General features: G+C 40.9%; 1 long non-coding RNA gene across 1 annotated transcript; it reads left to right on the forward strand.

The window, feature by feature from the left end:
- The first annotated feature begins 18804 nt into the window (after positions 1-18804).
- LOC127647858 (uncharacterized) lies at positions 18805-20488 on the forward strand. Its single transcript, XR_007971112.1, has 3 exons — positions 18805-18974; positions 19072-19699; positions 19805-20488. It is a non-coding gene; the product is annotated as an uncharacterized LOC127647858 (long non-coding RNA).
- The last annotated feature ends 1021 nt before the right edge of the window (positions 20489-21509 follow it).

Genomic DNA, 21509 nt, shown 5'->3' on the forward strand with positions numbered 1-21509 from the left:
CACCTGCGTTCTGTTTTACCATTTGTTGCGCAGCATCAAGCTTTTCCAGCGCTGGTGTCACAAATCGACATTCTGATGAAGTTCAGGTTGTATAGAGGACTTAATGTGACTGTTACACATGATTCCAGATTGCTTTTAACCTGGCAACTTAAACATTTTAAAGTCCTCTATACTGTTGCACGAATTCTGTTGCTTATATTAATTTAAACCATCACCTGTGTACACAGTAAACTGCAGCTTATCTTTGTGTTTGGAAGTGTTTTGTGAATCAGACGCTGTTCTCTCTAGTCCTTCAACGCAGTTCACCTCCGTCAGACACAGTTCAGGATGGTGTCGCTGCAGTCTGGATGGATGTTTATCTGTTATCCGTTTGGCGAAGATGTTTACCTGCTCTCATGTTTGCAATTGGACACAGTATGTTGTCTGGTAGGGTCATGCTTTCATGAATCTAAAATTACTTGTGTGAAACAAACACGAAACATAAACACTCGAGTGCCTGTGCTCGCGCCGCTGTCCTCCAGCACGCATTCGGCCGAACAAATAGTATTTTACATAATGCTGACATTCATGTGCATTTATAATAGAGATCTCAAAATAAATAAATAATCGATTTATAGCTCGGGGCCCTTTGGGTTTAGAAGCCCCTGGGCAACGGCCCAATCGGCCTAGTGGTTAATCCATCCCTGTATAGGAGTGAGTGATTCAGCCATTGTTAATTAATTATATACTGTAAATAATTTTGCAGTATACACACACACACACACACACACACACACACACACACAACGGATTTTAGGGTTTTATTTGAAAAAGCACTACTTACAAATGTAAGTAACTACAAAAATTATATTTGGTTTACACTTATTTCTGACCAGAACGACTTATAAAAGTCAACTGGTAGACCGTCGATGCCTGACACCTTCCCGGACTCCATTCCTTGGAGGGCCTTATGCAGTTCCCCCATACTCAAAGCACCAGAGATCTTGCCATTGGCTTCCTCTGATACCTGGGGTAAGTCATCTAAGAAAACACTTTCACCCCTGTATCCTCCCCCAACTTCACTCTTGTACAAGCTCTCATAGACACCCACTGCTCTCTTACGAATCTCTGTAGAGTCAGTCAATAAACTTCCAGAGTCGGATCGTAGAGCATGGATGACTCTGCTTTGACCATTCTTCTTCTCAAGACTGAAGAAGAATCTGGATGAAGCATCCATCTGGTCCACACTCTGGAACCTCGACCTGACCAGAGCCCCCTGTGCTTTGATACCCAGTAGGTCAGCCAACTGTGTCCTTTTATTTAAAAGAGAGTCAAAATGACCCTGCACACCAGTTGACTCAGCCAATTCTTGAAGCTTTAAAATGTCAGTCTCCAAGGTGTTCATTAAAAGAGTTGTCTCTGTAGTGACGTTTTGAGTGTATTGCAAGCAAAACTGTTTTATTTGGGCTTTCCCAAAATCCCACCACTGTCGTAGGGATCTAAAAGAACTCTTTGTATCTCGGAAATCATCCCAGAACAATTTAAAAGTGCTCTTAAAAAAACTGTCACTTAACAAGGAAGTGTTTAGCTGCCAGTACGCACTTCTTGGTTTAAAAGAGTTAAAAAGCACAGAACACTGCACCATACTGTGATCAGAGAAACTAAGAGGGGTAATAAAACATCTTTTTAAAATATTACAGTGATGCTTAAAAACATAAAACCGGTCCAGTCTTGCCAGAGAGATCACACTGTCCCGAACATGAGACCAGGTGTACTGCCTTTGTGTGCCATGAAACTGTCTCCATACATCACATAACTCATGCCGCTTGACCAGCTGGATCAGACGGTTACGAGAGGGCATGTGTGGTTCAACATGATTTCTGTCCATGTTTGACTCTGCACAGTTAAAATCACCACCCAAGAATAAATATTCTTCCAAACAGCATTTCTCTAAAACAGATGATAATGTGTTTAAAAACAACATTCTTTCTGTTGTGGATGTTGGGACGTACACACAAATAAAAACACAAATAAAATGTCCAAAAGTAGCTCTTACTTTTAAAAGTCTGCCTTTAACCACCTCCTCCACCTGATAGGAGTGTGGACTAAAACCCTTATTAAAAAGAATAGCGACCCCTCCACTGAGTGAGGTGTTGTGACTCAGGACAGAGAGCCCGTCCCACTCCACTGCCCAATCAGCAGCATTCCTCAAATCACTGTGTGTTTCCTGTAACATTACAACATCAATTTTTCTTTGTTTGATCAGTTCAAACATCTCTGCTCTTTTCTCATTTCTCTTGCTCCATTGACATTCAAAGTCGCAATGTTCATGTCTCCCATGTTTGGAGAAGAGAAAGAGAGTAAAAAGCACAGCAGCACTGCACACACACACATCACATCAGCAGACAGACTATCAGGGTTTCTTACTGCCTCCATTAGAGTTCTCAGAGGTGATTTTTGTCCACATGATTTTTAAACGGTACACTTCTCTGTCTGTGAACAGACCTTCTGACCTAAAAAGCCTTGTTTTCTCAACAAACTGTGCTGTGTCTGGAAAGTAGTCCTGTACACACACCCCTCTCTTGTTTTTTGTAGCTCTGAGGAAGAGTTTGATGTCGTCTAGCTCATAAGAGCAGTTGGAGAAGTCACACTGAGAGAGACTGATGTTGGAGTCAGAAGACTCATTGCCACTCTCATCAGCAAGAGCGCCGTAAAGGGGTGGAAGGTTAGGACGATTCTAAGGGCCCAGGCTGATTTAGGGCCCAGAAGAGCAGACCCCCCTTTTTCTTTTCTTATTTCTTTTCTCTTTTTTATACATACATTACATTTGCTAGGGCCCCTCATGCACTAAATGTGTATTTTGTCCATTTTGACCATAGATTTAATATTTAAAAAACAAATAATGTATTTACTGTTTCAGTCACACCCCTCCCCCTCACAATGGTTCATTCCACCTGCGCTGGCCGAGCTACGATCGCTAGTGTAGCGTCTCTTGCTTATTGCACTTGCTATGATGCAGTGCAGACAGTGACACACGCAGGCATGTCACATCAAAAGTCAAGGCATCAAAAACGGAAAGAAAAGAAGGAAAGAGAAGACAGAGAACGCCGAAGTCGACAGTATGTCACACAGTTTTCCAAAAAGAAAGGTAGCTTGCCCTATTCCTGTATTCCAAAATTTCAGAGTTACTTATTTTTGTTGCTACATGACCTGCTTTTATCTAGCTAGCTTAGTAAAATAATTACTGAATTATGATTTACATCCAACAATAATAACATCTCTGCTGTCTCCGGGGTTATCATGTCTCGTAGACACAGATTCAGCGGCTGCTGCACACCCACTTCCTCCTTCCCCCCGTCCCCACGTCCCCGTCTCAGCCGAACAAGGTGAGCCTGAGCGCGAAACTTCACGAAGATTGAAGCCTCTAAACACGTCTTATCTACTGTGTTCGCCACATGATGATAACTTTACAAAACACAAAGTAATCTACACGCTTCAAAAATTACAAAATCAGTTTGCCGTGTGTGTGTCGTATGTTCTGTGAAGTGACAGTGCTGCTGCTACGATCGATGCTGTCAAACTTGACATTCTTAATGTGAATAAAATGCCCCAGAAAAAATTATATAAAATTGAATAAAACATGTGTCTGTAGTAACCATTGGCTATAAGGAGTTTACAAAATAGATATTTTAATATTTTATATTAAGAAAACTAGGCCAATAAAAATAATATGGTTATTATTACGTGTGTGTGTGTGTGTGTGTGTGTGTGTGTGTTTGACTTATACAGATGCAGAGTCAGCTTTATTGTCTGCACCTCGTTCTCCTATTGATTTCAAAATACAACACTGATCTGACTTGTGAATTTGAAGATGAAGTCAGACACCTCAACTCTGTATATAGGGCCACTTTCCCAGGGTGTCAACAGCATTTACAAGATGCAGCTGCAGAGTATTTTTGGGTAGGTCTGCATAGTTTTGCGAATATTTTGCACACTGCCTGTGACCGTTGCTGGTGGCGAGAGAGCATTCAGAAAGCTGAAACTGATAAAAAATGATCTGAGGTCTGCTATGTTGCAGGATAGACTTTGTCAGCTTGCCATACTATCCATTGAAAGCAAACTGGCAAGAAAGCTGAACTTTGATGATTTGATACATGATTTTGCCAGCAGAAAGGCACGCCACTGGGCCATTATAAAGTGATGTTGAACATAACTTTGTTAGACCTGGATAACAAACAGTTGATGTCTGGTTCAGTACTTGTTTAGTCCTGGACTGGTATAGGCCTGGCATTACTCCTGGTGTGTCTTGATTTTGAGCCCTTTTGGCCTAGCTAGTTTTAGTCCTGGACTGATTTAATTCTGGGTTAGTTCTAGCTGATGTTTCCTGATTGAGCAGTTTGACCCAGCTAAAGCTTGTTCATGTAAAGTACATGTCAATATGTGTACATTATGTTCTGTTGTGCTTGCAATTGCAATTGAGATTATAAATGTTCTCCCTTTTATGTAAACAAGTACATATTTCTATATATTTTTTTCTTGTTTTTGTAGGCTTTGTACTCATCTTTAGACATTTTAACTATGCAATGCGCTAAGTACTTTTTTAAAGTATACTGGGCATGTTTATTGGGTTAAATTTTATCTGTAAAAAATGTAGGGGGCCCAGAAATTTTGGTTTCCATAGGGCCCAGAATTTCTGGCGGCACCCCTGCTCATCAGAGAACTCCTCATCTGCTTTCTTAGCTCGAACAGCTGAAACAACACTTGACTTCTTCCTCTTCGCTGGGACTTTAAAATAACTCTGTTCCGTTTCCATGTCAACACCATCACACAACAGATTGGGCTGGACTACATTAGACGCACTTTCACTGGGTTGCGTGCTCGTGTTAGTGGCAGGTTCATGAGAAAGAGTATTTAACTCCGCATCATCAGTTTTATTCTCCACAATCACTTTTTCGGGGGCAGTTTCATGAAACATATTACATTCACTCGCGGGTGGAACCGGAGCATCACCGTCCCCCGCTGCACCCGCACCTGCACCGGTCTCTGCCGCAGGCGGAGCCGCGTTTGATGGTCCAGCCTCACCCGGATCAACATTAACATCAGCAGCCGCGGAGCTGTTGTTTTTACTTTTCCCAGGACATGCACGAATTAAATGACCCACCTCCCCACAATTAAAACATTTCATCTTGTCTGTCGTTGCGTAGATGACATAATCAAAATCATCGATTTTGAAACGCAGTGACAGATCAAGATCGGCGTCATCTTTAATGGTCATATAAACAAACCTCCTAAAAGAAACAACATGTTTCAGCAGAGGAGATTTACATCCAATTGAGATCATTTTTATCGGAGACACTATTTTACCGTAACGGGATAAAACTCCCGCTAAGGTTGCATTACTAATGAAAGGTGGTACATTAGATAGTAAAACTTTTCTCGATGGCATTGAAAGTGTAAGAACAGGAGAAAACACATCATCGATAACTATTCCGGTCTCAACAAGCTCATTCGCTTTTTCCACAGTGCTTAGAAAAATAACAGTGGCACTGTTCATTCTTGAGGCTGACATGATGTGCTCATGCCCCACAACCTCACCTACAGCCAAACAACAATCCTCAATGCTCACCGCGGACGCCACCTTCACCCCATGGCGCCGCGTGAGTTTGCCCAAACTCTGCACACCTGGGGCCGACATGCTGTCCGCAAAAGAAAGGACGGTAGCACGCGGCCCAAACAAACAAAAAACCCAAAACCCGCAAACAATAAACTAAGAAAGAAAGAAAAGAAAAGTATAGAAAAAAGTATAGAAAAACACTCACAAGCTCCAAACGTACACTCGCACCACGCTCAACAATCACACCTGAAGTGAGAGAGAGAGAGAGAGAGAGAGAGAGAGAGAGAGAGAGAGAGAGAGAGAGAGAGAGAGAGAGAGAGAGAGAGAGAGAGAGAGAGAGAGAGAGCAGGAGGAGGATGGAAACAATGTTCAGTAGGATTGACAGGTGCATGGAGGTGAGTGAGACGCAAATGTTGGATTTTTTCTTTATTTCATACTTTTATAGTAACCAAGTCTACAAGTACAGTAATTACTTAGTCTTATCATGTAGTAATTAATAAATAGTCAGTCTGCTTATAATTCTGCATGGTTCACACAATTTGGGTAGATTTAAATATCTTGTAAACTTAACTTAACCTTTTTCCATTCACACCTCTATGTCCTTACGTGTATATTCATAAACTATTACAATAAACATGTTAATTAGCAAAGCTATTTTTTTTTTTTTTTTACATTTATATTAATGTAAAGGAAAGTTTATAAATGGTTTTCATAATTTTTGCCTTCACTTCTTTAAATTATATTGCAGTGTGACAAATTAAAAAGTACAAATATTCCATGTAGTCAATCTCTCAATTAATATGCATCACAAAATAAATTGATAAATCGCACGCATAAAATGTATAAATGTGCAAATGCTGTTTAAAATTGTTTTAGGTGGAGTGTAGCAACTTAAAGGGACAGTTCACCCTAAATAAAAATTCTCGTATCATTTACTCACTCTCATGCCATCCCAGATGTGTCTGACTTTCCTGCTTCAGCAGAACACAAATGAAGTTTTTAGAAGAAAATTTCAGCTCTGTAGGTCCATACAATGTACGTGAATGATGACCAGAACTCAGAAGGTCCAAAATGTATGTTACGACAGCATAAAAGTAATCCATGTGACTCCAGTGGTATAATCCATGTCTTCATTAGTGATATGATAGTATGGGTGAGAAACAGATCAATATTTAAGTCATTTAAATGGAAAAATCCCTTTAACAAAAGTATTTAATGTCATCACTTTCCGTTTGCTAAACTGAATACATGAGGAGTTTGATTTCCAGGTTTGATTTTTGCACATTCTGATAAGATTTTATAGCTTGAATTCACTGTAAGCCACTTTGGATAAAAGCATTTGACAATTGTGTGAAAATAGATGCAAGCTACCAATATGCAGTTACAGCCTTTACAATATTCACTGTGAGCCGGCCAAGAGTAGCTCTGCATCCATAACTGTCCTCTTCACTAATCAATGAGTGGTTAATACAGGCCTCTACAGTGAGAAATGCTATTTTAAGTACTGTAATTTGATTTGTCTGCATTAGTGAGGAAATAAAACGCTAAAAGGTCTGTCTATTATACAATATTTTGCTTTGTTATCATTTAAAAATATTTTAAAGCATTATTTTTATATAATGTTTTTTTTTTACAGTTTACCTAAAATCAAGTCATTTTCTTTGCTTTTCAAATTGTTTCTCAAATGGCCGAGTAAAGTGGACTTGCGGTCCTCAGGGCGGAATTAAGCATGGGCGAATTGGGCGGCGTCACCAACCCCCCACCCCCTGTCAACAACTTTGAGGCGACAGCACCACTACCCCCCCACCCCCAGTCAACAACTTTGGGGGCGCGTTAAAGGTCGTGGTGCCAAACAAGCTAGAACCGCAACTTGACTGATTTATCAACTTGATTTATAGGAACATAATGGGTTCAACACTTTTTGAAGCAAGTCAGACCACTGTCGGCCATCTTTGGAATGCTGCAGGAGGCTATTTCCAGTCATGAGAGTGCAGCTCCTATTTATTTGAATGAGAGAACACCAAAATCTCAAAAAAGGTTGGTCAGGATTACGATCAAAGAACATGTTTCAAATCAACAATAAAATCTGACAATCCTGGAATCATAAATTGTGATTGTTTAGCGCATATTACGTTACAAAATGCAATTTTAGCGTCTTGTGTCGCTAATGTTCATGCGTGTTCTCGAGTTGATTGACAGGTGATGTCTGTATCTAAATGGTGATTGGCTCTTTTACCTGTAAGGCGGGACTTCCTTTCTACATCCGTTGACCGTTAAGCGTTCCAATTTCTCTCATTCATTTAAACAGAAGTGGCCCATCTCTGCTAAATAGTCTCTGATTAAGCTCAATTGACAACAATTGTGGAAGAACAATAAAAAACAATTACCACAAAAAAATTAAAAAAATAAATACAAATAATAATAATTTGACTTGTTATGCCTTTTCTTTAAAGAAAGAGCAAAAAACATTATTGAGGTTACAGTGAGGCACTTACACTGGAAGTGAATGGGGGTTTAAAAGCAGAAATGGGACGTATATACTTCCGTCTTACCGTATAAATTTCGTCTTTGTTTAAATTGTTGTAAATGCTCGTTTTGGAGTTTTAAGGTGGAGGAGTGTTACGTTGACATGGCAGCAAAGGTATAAAATTGGAATTAACTTCACACAGAAACGTTATCAGTCTAAAATCACATGTTGTTTACATTTTGTGACTATTTATTTTAAACAGTGTATATTTGAACATTTATGGATTGGCCCCATTCACTTCCAGTATAAGTGCCTCACTGTAACCCGAATCCTCTGACAGATCAAATTGACCAGTGAACATCAGGGCATTTGGATATGGGAAAGCGAGAGGAATAAAGCAAGTTATTTAAACACATTGAAATGGCAGGAAAACAGGATAGGCTTTGTTTATTGTGACAAGACTAAAAGCTTTTGGCTACCTTCCTTCAGGTCACTAAACAATACAGTATATAATAGAGGAAGCGATTGCAGGCAACAAGATGACTCAGTTCCGGAGGCTGGTGAAGGAACGATTCTAATTTTAAACTCTTTAATGTGCGTAAGAGAGGACTGATCAATCACATAATGTTCTCTCTCCAGAATTATCACACATGACTCATCCATCACTCAATACAGTTACATAAGACGGCCCGTTTTCATCATCTTTTGACAACACCCCACATTCTTGCTGTCCTTGCGTTGACATTGAAGAACGGTGTCAAGTGTTCACAGGCCAGTGTTGCCAACTATTTCTCATGGGAAATCGCCAAAATGTTGCTAAAAGTCGCTAAATCACATGATGACGTCAAATTTACACGTGTAAATGAATTGGTGTAAAGAGCTACAACAAATCTTTAAAGGTGTAGAACCACATGTTATTTCATAGAATTGAACTTGTCAAACATTCAAACAGCGGAGGATTTCTATTTATTTATTTATTATTTTGTTTTGTAATTAAACTGCATTATTGAACAATGACAAAGTCCAAAATCATCCTGGCAATAGTAACCAGGAGTAGGCAGCGGTGTAGTGCTGGGGTTGTTTTTTTGAATCCCCTTTTCTCCCAATTTGGAATGCCCAATTCCCACTACTTAGTAGGTCCTTGTGGTGGCGCGGTTACTCGTCTCAATCCGAGTGGTGGAGGACAAGTCTCAGTTGCCTCCGCTTCTGTGACAGTCAATCCGCGCATCCCATCACGTGGCTCGTTGTGCGTGACACCGCGGAGACTCACAGCATGTGGAGGCTCATGCTACTCTCCACGATCCACGCACAACTCACCACACGCCCCATTGAGAGCAAGAACCACTTATCGTGACCATGAGGAGGTTACCCCAAGTGACTCTACCCTCCCTAGCAACCGGGCCAATTTGGTTAATTAGGAGACCTGGCTGGAGTCACTCAGCACACCCTGGATTCAAACTAGCGACTCCAGGGGTGGTAGTCAGCGTCAATACTCACTGAGCTACTCAGGCCAGCCCGAAGATGTTTTTTTTATTATTTATTTTTAAACATCACGTGGAGCTGTTTTGGAGATAAAATGTACTATATATATATATATATATATATACTACATATCTGTTGTGTGATGCTGAACCATCAGTGTGTGTTACTTGTGCCAGTGTTACTGTGTCACAATGACTTTTGACAGTGACACCTCATCTCTTCATATCAATAGATGCAGCACTAGGGAGGGACTAGCGTATGATTCAGCCTCCCCAAGAAAGTCCATAGCACCCCCGTAGCACCCCCAGCAAATGTTTGTAACAGGCAGCAGATTATCCTCTGTATGAAGGATAAATACAGCTCCTGCACTGTATCGTTTGGAGCGTTTCTCACTTCGTAAAAACAGAAATGAAATGAATAGAACAGAAAACAATCAAGTGGAATATTTACTGTAATGATACACAGAGCAGATGAGGAGGTTAATGGTGGTAATGGTGGAGCAGTCCCCGTAACCTAGCAACCCCGGACCCTGCTTGTTATTAATTAAAAAAAGTAAAAAAACGGAATTAATTACTAACTACTAATTACATTGGCATGTCTTGTATAGCTGGCACATTCTATTGGTGAGATGTAAGAATAGAGCGTCTGCTTAGTATTTCTGTCATACATGTACGGAGAGTAAAAGTGCATCTGGTCAAGTAGAGCCCTTTTAATGAAGGTGTGCTCTATTACTTAACCTCAAGTCCATTTCGTGTATGTCTTTATACCAATAAATGCCAAATTTAGAGAAATGCAGAGATATGTTTTATGAGCTGTGATGTCATAATATAAGTTCTCTGACTGACAAGTGATGCATCCTCCCAGAACTTTTTATTTGGCTTTATATAGTGATGACGAATAAGCAAGTTTGTGTTCTGGTTATTTATCACATCTGTTTTGTGCTGAGGAATCTGGTTTGTCTTTGCATTCAGTTTAAAGGAGCTGAATTTTATGTTGAATTACATTTTCATGTCGCTCACATGTCGAAAGCAAGACACCATTCCTGTTTCCCATCAATGCCAAAGGGCAAGTTACTTCCTCACTACCTTTTGAGGTCTAGACTCCTGAAAGTACAGACGTACAGTTACTAGAGACAAAGCTGATGAAATAATAAATATGGGGCGGCTGTGGCTCAGGTGGTAGAGCAGGGTGGCCACTAATCACAGGGTTGGTGTTTCGTGGCCCACACGACTCGAAGTGTCCTTGGGCAAGACACTGAACCCCAAGTTGCTCCCAATGGCAGACTATCCTCCCTTTCACTTTCCTCATGTTTGGAGCAAGACATTGCTTCAGCCTCCAGTGAACTCATGCTGGTAGATGTACGCAGGTGACATTTTTCTCTGAAACATTCTTTGCATCTTTAGTATTTGAAAATTGTCTTTTCGTGCCAGTGGTCTGGTCAAGTATACTATCGCTGCTCTGGATTATGGCCCCTTTCATTTGGTAGTTTTTAAATAATTTTAGACTCTGGGTGATTAAGCACTGATGCAAAAGGTAAGATGTCTCCCCTGGCTTCAGTCTTGGCAGAGGAAGAGATATTCCTACGTCTGCTAGTGATCTGAGTCATTGCTGTGCCGGAGGACCTAAAAAGCCTTATTCTCTCTTGTAGTGATCGTACATTTCCAAGTTTATCTTGAGAAACCTTTTTTCGGGAGAAAGTCCTCCCATGGCATTTCTGTTGGAATTTGCATCTGGATTTCTATGAACCTCTTTGATTGACTCTAATCGTAACCTGTCATGAGGATCTTATGTTGTTTTGTGGGTCATCTCCATATTGACAGTGTTTCATGGCTTTGGCTCACTTCTCAACAGATGTCGCTCTGGGATCTGCTGCATCAAATTTGAATGATAGAGCAGCAACTCGCCCTGCTGGACGTATTGTGCTACCACTCTTTTTAGGGAGGCTTTGGTACCTATTAAAGGTATGTCTTTGGGTAAATGCAAAATAGTAATAAATAAATACAGAATACATTCTGAATTCTCAAAATGTGTTCTCAAATTTGAGAAACTGAAAAGAAAAATTGATAAATTACAGTTTGATCTATTTAACTGTGTCCCTGTCTATCAACCCCTCTAGAAATGTCATCAGCGTGGTCAATGGCAGTGTGAGGGTGGCAAACAAACAACAGCTTTGAGTTATTTTTTTAATAATAAGCAATTGGACAACATAATTAGTCAAATTGGTAATCAACAAAGTCATGATCTCCCATGAAGAGCACAGAGATTCTGGTGAGGATGGAACAGAGGTAGACTAATGAAAGTATTTAAAATCATACAACATTAAAAACAGACTACTCCGAAAAATGCTGCTGAGCTCCAAAATCCAGAACGAACTCCTTGAATGCGCTGCTTCTCTGTTGTACAATTAAAGCGGAGCTGCACGTGTCTTCACTCCGTTAATCTCTCTCTGTTATATCTGGACTGGAACTTGCTTGACTCGTTAGACAGTGATGAAATGATCACTAAAGTACATTTCAAGCCCTGATGCCTGATGTTGGCCCACTTAACAAATTAAAGATGCATCAGGTTGGCCCAAGGTTATTAGGCTATTATTATTATTTTTACTCCTTCCAAGTCATTTGTTTTTAAACATACATTATGGTGGATAACAGCCAGCTGGACTTTTATATACTTTATAGAAGGTTAAAACTTTTCCTGTTTTAAGTTATGTAGTTTAGTGCTTTCAAGCAAACAATGCTGCAATTAGTGAGTTGCAAACATTTTGCTCACCCATTCTTAAACCCAAACAAAACTAATTTTTTGGCTACTCCAAAATTTGTGAAAAGATTGTGCTTGCTTACCGAAATGCTGCCGCTAGAGGCGTGGTTCACCGCAATAGTTGCAACCTATACCTTTAGTGTTGATGGGGGAAAAACCCTCATCCAAGCACTCTCGCAGAAACTGAAGCATCACTTTAACAGAGAAATATGCTGAGTATCCTGCGATGAACACCAGTCTGAAAAGACTCGCTACTTTAGTGAGTAAATGGCCATATTGAAGGGGCTTTTGGCTTGCGAGATGGTGTCAAGCCTTTTGCGTGACAGTCCATCTCATTTTCATGAGTACCTTTCAGGCAATGTGTAGATTTCCCAGCTCTGTCTGAGGGTTTATCCTGTGTCTATTGGATTATTTAAGGTGGGGCTTTCTGCCTTTCCACCAACTTTGGAAACCATGACTAGTTGGGCCATTTGGCACAACCTATAGTACTGTTTCCAGATCTATTCTGATTTTGCACAACACATGTTGTTTTAGATTATAGGGGAAACACATTCTTGAATTTTGTCATTCGTGAGTAAAGGTGTCCGAACCCGGTGGAGCCGGGAGCAATTCAATCAGCCATGAAGGTTTAAACTGCCCAGACCAATTTGTGGTGTTTTGACATTCAATTAACAATTTCAACATTGGACACCACCATTCTCTTCTCCGGTGTATTTATATAGGTCACCACTGACGTGTTGTTCATCTGAATCAGCACATTATTATATTGGAGTTTTGATAGGAATGTTTTTGGAGCCAGAAACACTGCCAGTGATTTTAGGCAATGTACTGTAAATGCCATGATGATATATTTGGTCATTCGACCGAGTGCTCTAATGCTCTTTTGATTAAAACGAGGTATTGTTCAGGTAGACAGTGGCTAGACAGTGGCTAAACAGTGTCATCAAAAGAAACAAATGGCCTTTTGTGATGTCATGCGTTCCATAGCACTTTCACACTAACCCAACATTTAGGGGATATCATGTGCAATAAGCCCAAAGCTGTGGCAGAAGCTGAGGCGGCCATCAAAATGAGTGCTCTCAAAAATGTTTTCAGAGGAACCATTCTCCCCAGCTTGAAGCCTTGCAATTGGAGGAGAATGGATTAACTGCGTGTGTCTGTCGAACATGCTCAAGTCTATCTCCATTCCCAAGAAGGGGACTTTCTGAGTCGGTGTGGATAAACATTTACCCAGTTGACTCTCATCTCCCAGATGCTGTAGGTGTGCAAGCAAGATGTTTTTGTGCCTGTAACACTGCACCTCAGATTGTGCTAATATTAGCCAGTCGTCCAAGTTATCCAAGATGTGGATGCCCTGCATTTTGATGGGGGCAAGTACTGCTTCTGCACATTTTGTGAATGAGTGTGGAGCCATTGAACTGGAGGACCTTGAACTGATATGAGATCCCCTCTAAGGCAAATTTTAGAAACTGACTGTGTTGAAGGGAAATGTGAACATGAAAGTACACATCTTTCAGGTCCAGGGATATAAACCAATCGTTCTCAAGAGAACCTCACGCCAAATGTCACCGCTGAGCCATATAAGCCATGGCCCAAATGAAGGGAGCTGCCTCAGCACAAGCCCTGTGCGGAAGGGACCCAAAAGCAAACCTTTGGGTACACACTGTTACTGATTTTAAATGCAAAGATGGTGTTCCATTGACAATTGTAAGGGGCAAAAGAAAACAATTTAAATATATATAATAATTCTGAGGTTTATAGAGAGGCTGGAAACAGTCATTCAAATATCTAAGTCAGGGTTTTTCATGGATCAAAAACGGTCTTCGGTGGTGGCTGACATACACGATCATCCACATGCACGAAGTTGGTTTATTACATAATTGCTAATGATAATTTACACTCACCTAAAGGATTATTAGGAACACCTGTTCAATTTCTCATTAATGCAATTATCTAATCAACCAATCAGATGGCAGTTGCTTCAATGCATTTAGGGGTGTGGTCCTGGTCAAGACAATCTCCTGAACTCCAAACTGAATGTCAGAATGGGAAAGAAAGGTGATTTAAGCAATTTTGAGCGTGGCATGGTTGTTGGTGCCAGACGGGCCGGTCTGAGTATTTCACAATCTGCTCAGTTACTGGGATTTTCACGCACAACCATTTCTAGGGTTTACAAAGAATGGTGTGAAAAGGGAAAAACATCCAGTATCGCGGCAGTCCTGTGGGTGAAAATGCCTTGTTGATGCTAGAGGTGAGAGGAGAATGGGCCGACTGATTCAAGCTGATAGAAGAGCAACTTTGCCTGAAATAACCACTCGTTACAACCGAGGTATGCAGCAAAGCATTTGTGAAGCCACAACACGCACAACCTTGAGGCGGATGGGCTACAACAGCAGAAGACCCCACCGGGTACCACTCATCTCCACTACAAATAGGAAAAAGAGGCTACAATTTGCAAGAGCTCACCAAAATTGGACAGTTGAAGACTGGAAAAATGTTGCCTGGTCTGATGAGTCTCGATTTCTGTTGAGACATTCAGATGGTAGAGTCAGCATTTGGCGTAAACAGAATGAGAACATGGATCCATCATGCCTTGTTACCACTGTGCAGGCTGGTGGTGGTGGTGTAATGGTGTGGGGGATGTTTTCTTGGCACACTTTAGGCCCCTTAGTGCCAATTGGGCATCGTTTAAATGCCACGGCCTACCTGAGCATTGTTTCTGACCATGTCCATTCCTTTATGGCCACTATGTACCCATCCTCTGATGGCTACTTCCAGCAGGATAATGCACCATGTCACAAAGCTCGAATCATTTCAAATTGGTTTCTTGAACATGACAATGAGTTCACTGTACTAAAATGGCCCCCACAGTCACCAGATCTCAACCCAATAGAGCATCTTTGGGATGTGGTGGAGCAGGAGCTTCGTGCCCTGGATGTGCATCCCACAAATCTCCATCAACTGCAAGATGCTATCCTATCAATATGGGCCAACATTTCTAAAGAATGCTTTCAGCACCTTGTTGAATCAATGCCACGTAGAATTAAGGCAGTTCTGAAGGCGAAAGGGGTCAAACACAGTATTAGTATGGTGTTCCTAATAATCCTTTAGGTGAGTGTATGTAATTATGTAATTTCATGTTTTTTATTGGATACAATATATTTTTTTGATCGTCTAAGCATCTGGAACCTTTATAATTCAACAGAGTTTTTACTTTAAGGTGCTGTGGTCAATAAAATTAACTTAAAGCTTAACATTTAATTTTTATAGGGTTTGTTATAATATTTTGACTGTGTGAAGTTGGGTAGGGGGAAGAAGGCTTGTAGGTGAACGACCTGGGCCCTGAAGTGTTTGGATAATATCTTAAGCACGTAGCCTTTTCTGGGTTTGAGGTAGGCCTTCGAGAGTCCCGGCCCAAATGACAGACATGAGCTGTCGACCGACAACGCTTGCATATCACCCACCTGTTTAACTGAGGCTAGAGCCAGCAGGATTGTGGTATTTAGAGAGGGAATGTAGCAGGTTGAGGCACTTCGCTCCCTTGAGGAACTTTATAATTAGATAATGTCTTCCTATAGAGGAGCCATCCTCCGGGACATGGTATGCAGAGATGATCACTACATAAACCTTAAGCACCAATGGGATGAGACCTGCATCCAGTCGCTCTTGAAGGAACATGAGGATCTCAGATATGGAGCAATTAATTGGGTCTTTGCCATGTGAAGTGCACCAATTTGAAAACACACTACAATTTAGTGCGTAGAGGCGGCTCATAGACGGCGCTCTAGCCTACATGATGGTGTTTATAACTGATCGAGCTAATCCTGGCATGTTTGGCGGGCTCCATTCATATGACAATAACAAAAGGAGACAAATGTCTCCGCCAGAAAACTGCATGGGAGCGGGTCAGTTGTCTTACTACAAGTCGCAACAAGTCATCTTTCTCGCATCTGTAGGCGAAGAACCCGTCCGCTGGTGGAATGTCTCTCGACGGCAAAGCAGATGAGGGGGTTTGTCAAGATGAGAGATGAAGTCACTGTCTTGAAGGAGAAAAATTCTGAGGAAGTGGTGTTTTTGTACCCGCTTATATAGGCCAACTTTGTGCCTAAAGGTGCCGGGCTTAAACACCATTTCTTATTTTAGAATTGCCATTATTGTACAAAGGGCTTCAACTAGGTCGTAGAGAAAGGAATTTCCCATAGTGTCAGACCGAAAGGGAACATGTATAATATTAATTGTTTAATAATTTTTTTTAGGTTCTGTCCCCTTGTCTGAGTCTTGGTGTTGCAGCAGTAGAAAATAACAGAGTTACAGGAACAAGTTTCTCTATTCTGCTGTTGTCTGTGTGCAGTTACAATACCTTTACTTATAGCGAAGAACAATATGAGAGTGTAGAGGAACAGTTTGATTTCCTGCTTGGTCTTTACTCTCATGCGAAGGACTACGAGTCTCAAACAGGCAGGAGTTTCCTTCCATCATTACAGCCAGTTTTCCAGTCAGCACCTGATGTCTGGATCATAGGTCTCTCACAAAGAAAGAGATCCCACCTCTTGGAAGGGCTGAAACTCAGAACAGAGAAGAAACCATTCCAGCCGATAGACTATATAGAGGAAAAGAGGAAAATTAAGAATGTCTTTCAGTGTCTGCCCTACATCTCACAGCTGCATTCATGTTTTAGCCATTTTCTGTTAAATTAAAAAGACACTAAAGTAACGTCTTCCATGTCAGTGATGTTGTTAATGGTTTCAAAATGTTTTTCATAATTACATTTACATTGTGTTTTGTATATGGTCTGATTAACTAATTATGCTAAAATAGACTAAACAGAAATTGTGAATTTTATTATCTAAAATAGTGGTCGACCAATATATCACCAAAGCCCATAAATCAGCAGATATTTGGCTTTTTTTAATCATTGGCCAAAAAGTTTCCCTGTTTGGCCCATTAGTGTTGGAAGCGTAACTTTTATCTTGATGGTGCTGAGAACCCTGTGGGCATGTACAGTAAGTTCACAGACTGTGATGACTTGTTTCCGACCTATTTTTCAGCATTAATAGAGCAAAAACTAATTTCAATCATTGAACGTAAATATATAAATGTGGAGCGGAAGGGGGCGTGGCCTGGTTGGAATATCGCGCGCCCGGTCCCCAATCGGCCTGATGAGGCGCACGAGGGATAAATGCGGCCGGTGACGATGGTTCGAGAGAGAGAGAATTACGGGCATGTCCGTCATGTGTGTGTATTGATGTTTGTGTGTTTTGAGTTTAATTAAATTATCATTTATGTTGACAAGCCGGTTCTCACCTCCTCCTTGTCCTTCATTAACTGTGTTACATTGGTGCCGAAACCCGGGAAGGAGGAGGGATGCCCGTCGCAGAGTCCTCGACACTGCCGTCCACCCTGGGGAGCGCCGCTGCCATCTGCCGGGTGACGGAGTAGCCCGACCGCCCGGATGCGGGGAACGGCCGTCGTCCGCGGGGCAAGTGGGGACTGGATACCCCGACCGCCTGGAGCGAGGGAGCCGTTGCCGGGGGCGGAGGAGTGCCCTGCCGTCCCCAGAGACACGGAGGGGTCGAGGTTCTCGCCTCCTCCTTGCCCTTCATTAACTGTGTTACAATGAAATTATGCTTTGTGCTACATTTCCCAAATGTAAGGAGAAGTTTACCTTACAATTTGAAATCAGCATTCTCAAAGTCAGTGTTGTGCAGAACTCTGAATCCCTAGGATGGTATTATGCAGGGTTGGGCTTTAGCGATAGGGACCGATGACTCCCTAGTGTGAGCTGTTCAGATTGTAGTCCACAAACCCAGAAGAGAATTCACCATGGGTTCCCTCTGGATTTTCCTATGGGTTTTTATAAAGGGGGTTTTCAACTTATAAGGAAAATAATGTCTGTGGTAAACAATACTTGACAATACATGGATGTTTTGTTCTACAACATAAATGACACTTTAATTCCTTAATTGCTGCTGTAATTAAGGAATTATTTACAGATGTTGAAACTTTTAACATCAGTTGAAAAGTAATAAACTCTGTTCTGACGTCCAATATAATGTGTACAAATCTGCAACAAGAAAGTAACGTTATTATTGCTGTTTAATTGTACTGGGCCTCTTTAATCTGTTCCTTTTAATTACGTATTGAATGTATTTTCCAGTGGTGCTGAGCAGTGTGTGTTAACTCTAGTTCAACTAGTCAAGAGCTGACGATCTTACGGTTTAAAGCTCTGGGCTTCTCCCTGTGCCTGAAAGGACAGTTACCCATCAGCACCCTCAGGTCTATGTGGAGAGTACTACATCTCTCTGCTGACAAATTGTACCTCATTGTAAAACCACAAGCTATCTCTCTCAGAGGAACAAGACTTCTCTTTAAACACATCAGACACATACACACACTCAGGTACAGAACAGAATAAAAAAAAAATACACTGCTTCAAATGTTGAGCTTGTTTAATTTTCCTAATGATGAATTTATCTGTTTCTGATCTGTGTTGGTTCCACAGGATGAGTGGTTATATGCCAGCCAGAATAGTGAAGGCACTGAAGTCAATGAGGGTTCACACTCCAGTCACTGTACATGAACTCTCACTTGACCAGAATGATAAACAGCAGTCTGGGAAGGCACTATATCCTGTCCTGAGCAGCTTGGCAACTGAGACTCTGGACTGTCCACTCTGTGTGTGGTCATTCTCACCTTATATCGGAATACATGAATTAACTATGAATGCACAGTGATTTATAAGTGATGGTTTGTATGATATTTGTCTGTACAGGATGAGCTCCACCTTCATGCTGTCTTCATGCTGTCTATGAGAGCGGTTCTGTTGCGTTTGTGTCCGGCCTGTTCGGTTCAGTCGAAAACTTATTCAACCTTCAGTGCAGAGAGCTGAACTCTGTCCTGCTCTTCATGCTGTGGACCTTCTTACAACTTAAGTTCATATTATAAAAATAGAAACATAAAAGTGTTAAAACAAATGTCTACTTTGCACTTATCCATTACTCATCACCATAGTGCACTTGAATTAGACACATAACAACTGGTTTCTCAAGGGGGACTGTTTGTATAGTGAAATAAAAGTATTATATGACCAGAATCTGTCCTGACTGGTTTTTTTGTGTTCAGTTTGGACAGACCGCTGTTACTGAAACTGCTTCCCTGTTGCAGTGTCTCCGCTCTCCAGCAGGGGGCATCAGTTCTGCTCTCAAGACAAGCTGGACTTCTCTTGTGGTTCCGCACTGGACCTGAGAGAAGACACACACACTGAGACTCTACATCTGATCGCTGAGGACTGCTGTGTGATATCCACAGTCATCCAGAGAGCACACACACACACACACACACACACACCTACCTGTTAACAGGACTGTGAGATTAATACAGCAGGAATGGATCAGACCCTGGTGAGGAAACACCATCAGATAACAAAGTTGAGACTCAAAATGAAACTGTGAGCTGAGTGTGTTTGTTTGAGTTGAGCCGTAATTTCAATGTTTGTGTCTTTGTAGGATCTTCAACAACACAATTCAGTTCAGAGAGGTTTTCTGCACAGACCCACGATATGAGATCTGGCCAATAAACTCTTTCTGCAATGAGCTGACTGAGCTGCTGAAATAGCCAATCAGGATCTTGAGAGGTGTGAATACAGTTAAGGAAACAGGTGTGACCAACTGGACTCCCAAAAAATAATCACCCCATCAGATTGTAATCACATTCATGTTATATTATCATAATTTACAGCGTGTAACAGGTACAGAGAAATTGTACTTATCCTTAAATAAATGGGTTCTATGTCAAAATGTTTCGCTGATTTTATAGCTGTTTGACAATTGAATATAGTTGTTTATAGCTTTATTGAGTCAAGTTCATCCATCTGTTGATTGGTTATAATTAAAACACATTGCTTAAGTCTGATGAGATGTCTCTTCACAAGGATGAATGACTGGAGTTGGAATATATTGCAAGCATTTTACACTGAAATTAATTTTGTAGGCTGTTTTAAAGAGGACCTATTATGCAAAATTAACTTTTACATGGTGTTTATACACATGTGAGTCGGCAGCACAACCACCCTACTATATTAAAAGTCCTCCTACTCCTCTATCTTATATTTCTATTCATCAAAAACAGTGTGTCAAAATGAACGGTTTTCATTTCTGCTCTAAAGTGATGTCCCATTAGAGCAGGCCACGCCCCCGACTGGTGACTGACTCCACCCTATTATCATAGCTCCTCCCCTGAGTGATCTACACACAGTCCGCTGAAGCAGATACAGTGAGAAGAATAATGTCTCAGCTTCGTAAGTGTCATAAGTGTTCTGTTGTTGGCTGTAAAAGTGTTACCATTGTCTCTGATTGTATTCATGGAGACCAGATATACATATATATATATATATATATATCCATACATATATGCCGGAACTCATATATTACATATATTACGCTGTCAGTCATATTGGTTCTGATTTGTTGTTTCTGTAGTGTCTGAAGCAGGAGCTGTAAAGGCACAGCCCTCTTCCAGAAAGGGGGCGGGGAGCAGCAGCTCATTTGCATTTAAAGAGACACACACGACATCAGCGTGTTTTTTGATTCCAACCAAAAAGAGACATTTGCAAAATGGTATAATAAATGATCCGTGGGCTCAGACACATTCTGGGGACACTAGAGACTTATATTACATCTTGTAAAAAGGGGCATAATAGGTCTCCTTTAAGTAAAAGTCAAGTGAACTTGTGCCATTTGGTTTGCTTGGTTGCAAGTTTGTTTTTGTGGCAAGTGTACAATTTTAAATCACAGTGAATCACATATGTACTCAGAACTTGAAAATTATAATAGAAAAGAATAAATAAAAAGTATGATTTTGCAAATGTTATTGAGATACTCTTAAAAGTACTAACTCTTAAGTACATCTCTCATTACCCCCTATAGATTCACTTTAGATTCACCCAGATCCGCTACAAAACACAAAGACTTTTCATGTATACACTGAGAAATATTTGACATTAATCCTCTTGAATGCTGAAAAATGCTTCTGATGTTTGAAGATGCTGCAGCTATTTAAATATCAAATGGTGCATTCAAGTCATGTTGGAATGATTGTTATTACAAGTTGAACGCATGTCGGAATTACCCGTGGTAAAAATTGTTATTGGTAATAATCCAGCTTTACTTGAGGATTTTGACTGTGCAGTTAATGAAGAATAATGACAGAACT

Source organism: Xyrauchen texanus, chromosome 8 (assembly GCF_025860055.1).
Source record: "Xyrauchen texanus isolate HMW12.3.18 chromosome 8, RBS_HiC_50CHRs, whole genome shotgun sequence".
NCBI classification, from domain to species: Eukaryota; Metazoa; Chordata; class Actinopteri; order Cypriniformes; family Catostomidae; genus Xyrauchen; species Xyrauchen texanus.